The sequence below is a fragment of the Mandrillus leucophaeus genome, unplaced genomic scaffold (genome assembly GCF_000951045.1).
Source record: "Mandrillus leucophaeus isolate KB7577 unplaced genomic scaffold, Mleu.le_1.0 Scaffold3, whole genome shotgun sequence".
Taxonomy (NCBI): Eukaryota; Metazoa; Chordata; class Mammalia; order Primates; family Cercopithecidae; genus Mandrillus; species Mandrillus leucophaeus.
In genome coordinates, this window is record NW_012103142.1 from 3,448,246 (window position 1) to 3,457,847 (window position 9,602).

Genomic DNA, 9,602 nt, shown 5'->3' on the forward strand with positions numbered 1-9,602 from the left:
CTTGAACTCCTGACCTCAGGTGATCCGCCCGCCTCGGCCTCCCAAAGTGCTGGGATTACAGTGAGCCACTGTGCCCGGCCCAACAGCTCCCTCAGCAGAGGCCTCCTGGGCACGCTGAAGTTGGCTCCCGGCACTGACCAGTGGACCCATTCACCCTGCCTGCTAATGTGAGTAGTGTCAACTTCCCATGTCAACAATTCCTCAAAGCTGTTGTCTTGTGCAAATTCCCCCAAAACCCTTGGGGAATGGGGGTCATTATTCTCATTTTCCAGAGGATAAAACTGGACCACAGGAAGATCGTGCTCAGATCTCAGGGCTGGTCAGCTGCACCTCCAGAGCCCCTGAAAGGAACATAGCCCTGTCCACACCTAGGTTTTAGTCTATCAAGACTGATGTGGGACTTCTCCAGAACTGCATGATAATTAATTCATCTTGTCCAAAGCCACTGGGTCTGGGGGCTTTTGTTACAGTAGCAATGGAAAACGAATACAGCCGGAGCCAGAGGCCTAGTCCTGCCCCTCACTAGCCTTGGGACTTTGGGCAGCTCAGGCACCTCTTCTGGCCCCATGTGCTCATCTGAAGCATGCCTGAGCCCTGCCCTCTCTCACAGGCTGTCGTGACTATTCCATGAGGCAGCTCCGTCAGTGGCAACTCTTTTCTTCCAACTGCTCAAGCCAAAAATGTAAAGTCACCCCGACTTCTTTCTTTTTTAAAAAAATAAATAATTTTATTTAGAAAATAGATATGGGGTTTTGCTGTGTTTGTCTGGGCTGGTCTCAAACTCCTGGGCTCGAGTGATCAACCTACCTCGGTCTCTCAAAGTGCTGATTACAGGCATGAGCCACTGCGCCTGGCCTCCTTTCTTTCTTTTATTCCCACATCCACCCATCAGCAGAGCCTGTTGGCCTCACTCACATAGAGCCTGTCCTCACCCCAACAGCCCCCTGGGGTCTCTAGGTCCCCATCTGCACTCACCTGAACTGTTACCACCACCTCCTAACTGACCTCCCTGCTCTCCTCTTGCCCTCCCCAGTAACTTCTCCTCTTTGCAGCTATGGGGGCTTTTAAAACAAAAGTTACTTCCCTTCCTCCAAGGGTCCCCTTTCACTCAAAGTCTTTACAGCAGCAGGCACGTCCCACACGTACCAGCCTCCATCACCCCTCTGACCACATCTCTCTCACTCCACTCCACACACGCAGCCCTGCTTGCTGTCCTTCAGGCCCGCCCGCCTCAGCGCCTTCACACTGGCCAGTCCCTCTTTCTAGAACATTCTTCCCTCATGGAAAGAATGAGTTTGTTCATGGTTTGTTCCCTCACTTCCTTTGGGGCTGTACTCAACTGTCACCTTCCCATCGAGGCCCTCCCTGCCCACTTCCCATCAGCGCACCCTTTCCCCTCCTACCCTATGGGCTGGTGGTGTGCAATGTCGTGTCTTTATGTGTTTAGTTGTTTCCTGTCTGAGTCTCTCTCCATTTCCTGTGTCTATTTTGCTAGGTCTTCTATCTTTGAGTGCCTAGAACAATGTCTAGCATATCACTGCTACTCAATAAGCACTTATTTAAACAAATGCATAGATGTATAACATTTAGTAAATGGCACAACACATAAGGTATCTTTGGATGTGTAGTTAACATGAAATCACTGCTTTCAGGCCAATTTCATCTTAGAGCAGTAGGGACTCTTCCATTCTCCATCCAGAATGAAGCAGCGGCCAATGGAAAAAGACAAAAAAACCCTTTCCCTCCCGGGCAGCATTTCAAGCAGGCCTGGGTGTGGGCGGTGCACTTCATTTGTGTGTCTTTAATTTAATCTAAAACTGTTGGGGCTTTCCAATTTTTCCAGAGTTGTTCAGAAGGCCTCTTCCCTTCAGTGGAAGGTAAAAGAAAAATAAAATATGGTTTTGAATGCCAAACCTGAGCCCCTGGAGAGTCCTGTGGAGTTTAGGACCACAGGTTGCCTGCTCTAATTTGTCATTACAGCTTTAGCATGCATTGACCAAGTAATGTTTAGTGGTATGGGATGTACTCTAAAATGTATTCTATTGCTATGCTCAGCTTAGAGGCAAAAATAAGAATCTATAATTGCAATTTCTTATGTGTGGGATCCACAGGAAAGTGAAGAAGATACAGAGAAAGAAGAAAAGAAATGGGAACACACATATTTGAAGGTGACATGAACATTTGGGATGCCTTCCCTCCTCCAAGCACCCGTCTGGGAAGGAAACCAGACGATATTGCAGCCCCAGGTCGCCGAGGCCAGAGGCCATTGGAGCCAAGTGTCCACACGTGGATGACCTTGGAGGAAATGAGAAATCAGGTCGGGGTGGAGGCAGGCAATTTAAAAGGACTTATTTGTTATTTAATGTTCCTTAAAAGGAACATCTGGGCTACACGGAAACTTTTAGCAGTATGTATCTGTACCTTATATGGAAATTCACTAATATTCCTGAAAGACTCAGAGACTGGCTGCCTTACGGTTGTGTTTCCGAAGACAACGCGGGGTAGGACAAGGAGAAGAAATCATGGGGAAAAATTTATGTTTGTTCTCACTTATTTCTCTCAGCAAACATTTAATAAGCACCCACTCTGCACCAGAAATTATGCTCGGTGCTAGGGATACAATCATGAACGAGATGCAGTGTGTGCCCCCAGAGGGAATATTCTGGTCTTCTCTGAACGCGCAGGAATAAGGATGTGAGTACACAGTGATGACAGCAATGTTCCATTCCCCTGCATCTGCTGTCTCTTCAGAAGCACATGGTCTTAAAAGAAGATAAATTTAGGTTGAAGTTCTATGTGATTTAAGATCATATTTAAAAAAAAGTAAGCCGAGCCAGAAATATTTACTGAACGGTGTCAGGGTTCTCTCTGCGTTTTCCATATGTTCCTGTGGTCAGGGCAAATTGGATGGGGTTGGCAGAGAAGCTGTTCATTAACAAAACCACAGAACCAGGACACTCTTGTTCAGCTCAGCCCCTCTTCCGTCTGCACAGATTTGGCTCCATGGGACCCATCGCACGGAGGGCCAGCGCTTCCTTACCCAGTTAACGGGAAGAGAGACGCAGTCATCTTTTAAAGAGCTGTCATTGCCATGGAAACGGTTTTCGCCACTGCCAATGGCGGCAATATCCTCCTAATGCATTCCAAGGACACGCTGCTCCTCCTGATCAGAACATTAACACAATCCCACCAGCACATGCTTTCCCTGACGTTTTCTCAGGAAAGCTACTGTGATTTGGCTGCCCCCTCCCTGGAATAACCGGTGCCCTGAGCCCATGGGGAGATGCGAGAAACTAAGGCCAGGAGCCCCGCAGCTGCTGCTGCAGCCCAGAGGCAGGAAGGGGGCCGGCTGACGCCCAGCCTCTGCTACCCAAGAGTTTCCCCAATGAAGAGATTCCAGGGTCTCCCAAGGCTTCCTAATTCCAAATCCAGTGACCTCTTCCCATGCCTTGTCCTCCCTAACGTGCTGCAGCATTTGATACCAGCCCTACTTCCTTCTTTTCTCTTTCCTCTCTGGGTGGCTGTGACTGTGCTCAGTCCAGCTCTCTCCTCCCTCTCCCCCGCTCCAACTGCTCCTCCTCTGTAATGTTTCCAAGATTGTCTTCAGCTCTGGGCCAGGGATTGAGAGAGTGCGGCTGACTGGGGAAGACACACCAACACGCCCTCAGGAAGACCCCTGAAGAACCTCTGTGGATGGTGTGTCCTCAGACTTTTAAAGTCTCTAAGCCCTGGGAAGCTTGTCTTTTAATCCTAATAACCTCCCCTTTCCTACATGTGCCAAAATTAAAGACTTTCCAAGTATAAAATTCTGCTATCCAGGATTTATCAAAGCAAGACTTTCCTTTCTTCTTCTTTGTTTTGTGCCCCAGGTGCTCAACTACATTCAGCCCGACCACCAGGGAATCCCGCCCCGCGCAGGCTGTGCTCCAGACCAGGAACCCTAAGTCAGCAGCGCGGCCTCACTATGCGGAAACCCAGCTGCTGTCGTAAACTTGTTGTGCATGTGAGAGCAAAGTCCAAATCAGCTCAGAAATACCCGAGTGATCTACAGATCACAAGACTTCTTCTGATAAGATGTGGCATTTACTGGTGACATGTCCAGCAACAGCGACAAAGAACCAGAGAAGGCTCACGAAGCTGACCCTGGAGCAGGAAGTTTGCCTGCCTTCCCCAAGCTTGCTGCTGTGTATTGTTTACTTTCTAAGTTGCACGGTGACCTCATCTCTATGCTGTTTGCTAATTTGTTCACCTGGCCGCCTTACTCTCTAACTGCTCTGGTGCCTTTCATGGAGATAACTTTGCAGCTCCCCTTTTCCACCCATGATTCACACAATAGAAACTTCACAGAGAGAAAACCTGCGGCACACCCACAGCAGCACCCTGAGGGACAGAGTGTGTGGCACACACACGTGGACCCACAGTCAACACCACAGACATCCACGTGTCACCAGAACACACTTGTGCACACCACAGACCTACACGGACTCAAGACGCCCTGTATTTCTCCTGTCCCAAGTGTAAGGGAATAATTATATGACCAAGCTCACTACTTGCCATCGGTGCTAACTCTAAGTTCCGTGAGAGGGGACCTGAGCCTGGGAGGCTCTCGGTGTCCGTGAAACAAATAAATGATACATAGGCATGTGAAAACCCAAACCATCTCACCTTCATGCAGCCACACGGCGTCCAGAGAGCCCTTTCCTTTACATGATGTCATTCCATCTTTGCCAAGGGCTGTGACTCAGATGGGCTAACAGTGGTGCACTGAGGCTCTCAACCATTAAGAGACACACCCCAGGTCACATAGCCGGGAAGCAGAGAGCTGAAACTCGAATTCACTTCTCCCGATCTGAATCCTATCTTCTCTATTCTACACCAAATGGCCTCATGTAAGCATAGATACACATGCACACACTTACATACGGACTTAGAGGGGAGAAACCTGCTCTTTCACACTGATGGAAATAACCACATTCACATACACACCTACAGTGACCTGTGCACACAGAGTCACACAATCACGTGTGCCTAGGTATAGACACCCATGCCCTCCCCACCCCATTCTGTCCTCTATCCAAGACCACGGGCAATGCAACACTGCGTGAGGAGTCGGTCAGGACTGTGGGTTATAATCCACCCCCAGGCTCTAAATTCCCATCCAAGAAAGCAGTAGACCATGAGTTTTTTTAATAAGATCTCCCCGTTCTTGGACTAACTTCCGAAACCTTAAAACTCATAGAATCTTAATTCAACCATAGGTAATAATAACACCTCCCATTTATCGGGGGTCCCCTCATGTACCTTCACATAAAGTCGAGAACTCGACCTCTACCACATCCTATAGGGAAACTAGCAGGTGAGCTATGTAATGCTGCCCCATCCTACAGACAAGAAAACTGAGGCCCAAGGAAGTGAAGTTCCTTGCTCAGGGTGCCGGCTAATAAGCAGGATTGGGACTTGAATACAGAGTTTTAAGTCCAAGTGAGCCCAGAGCTCTTTGAGAAACACCCCATTCAGATAATGTCACTGAACCCTGCTTCATCTTTTTAGAGATAAGAAAACTGATTCCCCCACCTCCACCCCTGCTGCCTCTCTGGGAGGGCCCAGCATGCTGGAAGCAGAGTTGGAACTGGACTCTTGGTTTGACTCCCAGGACTAAACTCCTCTCCGGACCCCAAGATACATACCCACTGCTCCAGCCCCCAAAGGAGAGGGTATTGTTCAACCAACCTTGGACCACAGAAATCGCTTTTGTCCTGAACACCCGGGGCCGGGATCTTCAGACAAGAGGTCTCTGTGTTAGGCTCTCCTCCCTGTCAGCTGGAAGTTGTGTCCAATGAGAAGTCAGACCCAGCTCTCCCAGGGAGAAGATGCCACGACTTTGGTGCTGGCAATTTTCTGAGTGTCTCAGAAGATGCTTTGGCCGTCCATATATATAGTATCTTCCAGGAGCTGAGCTCATGGCAGCCAATCCAGAGAGCCATGGGCTGGCTCACCTGCCTCCACCTGTTACCACCCATCCCAGGGCTGCTCCCCGCTCCTCCAATGATAGGAGGCTTAGCTCAGCTACCCTGGAAAAAACAGTTTCACTTGACAACTTCCTTATTGCACCCAAACCCCAATAAGAAACCAAAGCTCAGAAAATAACCTAAGGTCTGGCTGGGGAAAGCCCCACCTTAGAGTTGAAAACAAGCCTTAATGGGAAACGCAGGTTAGGGAAGAAAGTGGAGGTAGCTTTACTGCCTTTACAACATCCCTCAGTTATCTTTGAAGATTAGTGGGTACCTAGAAAGAAAGGTCAGCGATGGGATACATACGTCCCTTGACCTGGAGACAGCCCAGAAGAAAGAGCCCACAAGAGCCACGTGCTCCAGATCTGCTGCGCCCGGGAAGGGTTGCCACGGATCTTGAGAGAACATTCTAAGAAGTCCTAAAAAGTCAGATTTCCACTTTCTGTAATGCCTTATTTTAAAAAAGAGTGTAAATACATGTTTATAATCAGAAAAGAAAAACTAGTTTTATTAAAATGAAAGCAAAGGCCGGGCACGGTGGCTCATGCCTGTAATCCCAGCACTTTGGGAAGCCAAGGCAGGCGGATCACATGAGGTCAGGAGTTCAAGACCAGCCTGGCCAACATGGTGAAACCCCATCTCTACTAAAAATACAAAAATTAGCCAGGTGTGGTGGCAGACACTTGTAATCCCCACTACTCAGAAGGCTGAGGCAGGAAAGTCACTTGAACCCAGGAGACAGAGGTTGTAGTGAGCTGAGATCACGCCACTGCACTCCAGACTGGGTGACAGAGCGAGACTCTGTCTCAAAAAAAAGTTAAGAAATTCTATTTTGGTTCATTAACACAGGGAGGCATTACAAAATAAATACGGAGGCACCAGACTTTGGAGTCAGCCCCGTCTGGAGACACCTGCCAGCTATGTAACCTCAGCAGAGGACACAATGTCGCTGAGCTTGTGCTCACTTATAAAACAAGTGGTCATCTCAGAGGGCAGTTGTAGGGCCAAATGTGCTAATGCTTATAAAGAAAAGAAGGAGGCCAGGCATGGTGGCTCACATCTCTAATCCCAGCACTGTGGGAGACCAAAGCAGGAGGATTGCTTGAGCCCAGAAGTTCAAAACCAGCCTGGACAACCTAGTGAGATCTTATCTCTACTAAAAATTTTAAAAATTAGCCAGGCATGGTGGCACATGCATGTAGTCTCAGCTACTCAGGAGGCTGAGGCAGGAGGATTGCTTGAGCCCAGGAGGTCAAGGCTGCAGTGAGTCGTGATCATGCTACTGCACTCCAGCTTAGGCAGCAGAGTGAGATCCTGTGTCAAAGGAAAAAAGAAGAAAGGAAGGAAAGGAAGGAAAAAAAGAAAGAAAAGAAGGAAGAAAGGGAGGGAGGGAGGGCGGGCGGAAGGAAGGAAGGCAGGCCGGGCAGCGTTGGGGTCTCCCTGGCGGAGACCCCGTTCCCACAACCAAGTGCGCCCAACTTACTCAACTCCTAGGGCGGGCCGGCGGGCGGAAGGAAGGAAGGCAGGCCGGGCAGCGTTGGGGTCTCCCTGGCGGAGACCCCGTTCCCACAACCAAGTGCGCCCAACTTACTCAACTCCTAGGGCGGGAGGGCGGGCGGAAGGAAGGAAGGGAGGAAGGGAGGGAGGGAGGGTATGGAGTGCCAAACATCTTTCTTTCTGTGTATTAACAGTGCCTGGTACTTGTAAGGGTTCAATAAAGGCCCAATATTTTATTACGGGCAACAGAGTTATTAATGCTTCATTCATTCTGTCAACAGGTTTTGGATCCAGCTATGTGCCAGACACTGTCTCAGCACTAAATTTAGAGTTTATTAGTCAAGAAGTCACCCAGCCTTCAAACAAAGGTTAAATAATATTACATATTTTTCATTTATTTAATGAAACTATTCTGTCACCCACTTCTTCCAGGCCCTGTGTGTATTGTATGTGTTCTTTCTTATTCTGAGGTGAATATGCCTGGCCTGGCCCAGCCCTCACAGAGTCCACAAAGTAGTTGGGAAGAGAGAAACACACAGAGAAAACCATACAAGCAAGCAGAAGGGAATGGGAAGTTGTTTAATGCATACAGAGTTTCAGTTTGAGAGGAATGTTGTACCACCACCTCCACCATTGAACCATCTCCACAACTTTTGAGATGTGGAGGATTTTCACAAGGCAAACTCAAACTCAACTTTTGAGTTGTAGAGATGGTTCAGTGGTGGAGAGTGGTACAACAATCAAAATGTACTTAATGCCACTGCACCGTACACTTTAAAAAGGTTAAAACAGTCAACTTTATGTCATGCATATTTTACCACAATAAAAAGAAGGGGAGGGGTGGAGAGCCACGTGGGACACTGTGCAGGCACCTCCCATGTACCCAGCAATCCCATCTGCAGGTACATGCGCTCCTAGGTTCTCACGGGAGGGACAGCCATCATGTGCCGCTCTGAGCATTCCACACCTTTTCCATCAGGGGTCCGGGGGAGCAACCTAGCCCTGCCCTCAGGGCCTGCCAAAGATCACGTCCTGGGCTGGAAATCTGGAGACAGACTCTGGCAGCTACCTGACCCGGGGCCAAGGTCAGCTGCACTATGTGTGAGCCCCCATGCAAAATGAAAACAAAGCACCCTTGCTCAAAAAGTATTAATAGTTTCAAGACAGACAGCAGAACTTTAAACCAAGCACCAGGCCCTTCTGAGTGCACACCCTGTGCAACTGTCCAGGTCACACAGCCTTGAAGGGGGCTCTGAAGGTGACAGTTCCCAACCATGTGCTGGGAGGGAAGATGCGAGAGGGAGAGAGAGGGAGACTGAGAGAGAATATTTTTGAAATGTTTATTTAAGTATAACATATAAAAAGGTACGCAGATCATAAGGAGATAGCTCCATGAATTTTCACAAAGGGAATAAACCTGTGTAAACCAGCACCCAGTTGAAGAAAGAGAACATTCCTGGCACCCCAGAACCCGCCTTGTTCCCCTCATGACTCCCAGATTAGATTAGTTTTGCCTATTTTTGAGCATCATCGGTCTGCATGTTTTCTTTTACGCCTGGCTTTTTTCACTGCATGTCTGCGGGACTCAGCCATACTGCTGTGCTGTCATTCTCAGACAGACAATCCCAAGTGTCAGAGCCGGTGCGGGGCAAACAGAATTCTCATACGCTGCTGGTAGGAGTGGAAAATGGTGCAACTACTTGGAAAAATCGGCTGGCAATATCTACCAAAGCTGAACAAACACCTGCCCTATGACCCAGCAACTCCACCCACGGATAGATACATAACAGAAATGCATTCCCATGGCCCCCGCCAAACTTTTATATGAATGTGTATAGCAGTGCTGTCTGTGATAGCCAAACCGTCAAAAACTTGAAACGACTTAAATGCCCATTAACAGGAAAATGTATAAACAGTGGCATATTCACAAATTTGAGATTTTGTTGTTTTTTGTTTTTTCCCGGAGAGTCTGTACATTTGTTTAGAAAGATTTTTCACCCGCTTGTGTGGCCTGGGTGTGCAGCGCGGGGCACGGAAGATAAAAGTGGTCTTAGATAAAAATGATGGTAGCCAACGGAGAGGGGTGGGTGGAAC

At 48.5% G+C, this 9,602-nt stretch overlaps 1 protein-coding gene across 1 annotated transcript in view; it reads right to left on the minus strand.

Annotated features, from left to right (window-relative positions):
* LOC105544226 (chromosome unknown open reading frame, human C6orf222) overlaps positions 1–5,904 on the minus strand; it is a 21,256-nt gene extending 15,352 nt beyond the window's left edge. Inside the window, exon 1 of the mRNA XM_011986586.1 lies at positions 5,731–5,904. The gene's annotated coding sequence lies outside the window, so the exon portion shown is untranslated. The remainder of the gene's footprint in view (positions 1–5,730) is intronic.
* Positions 5,905–9,602: the final 3,698 nt, after the last annotated feature.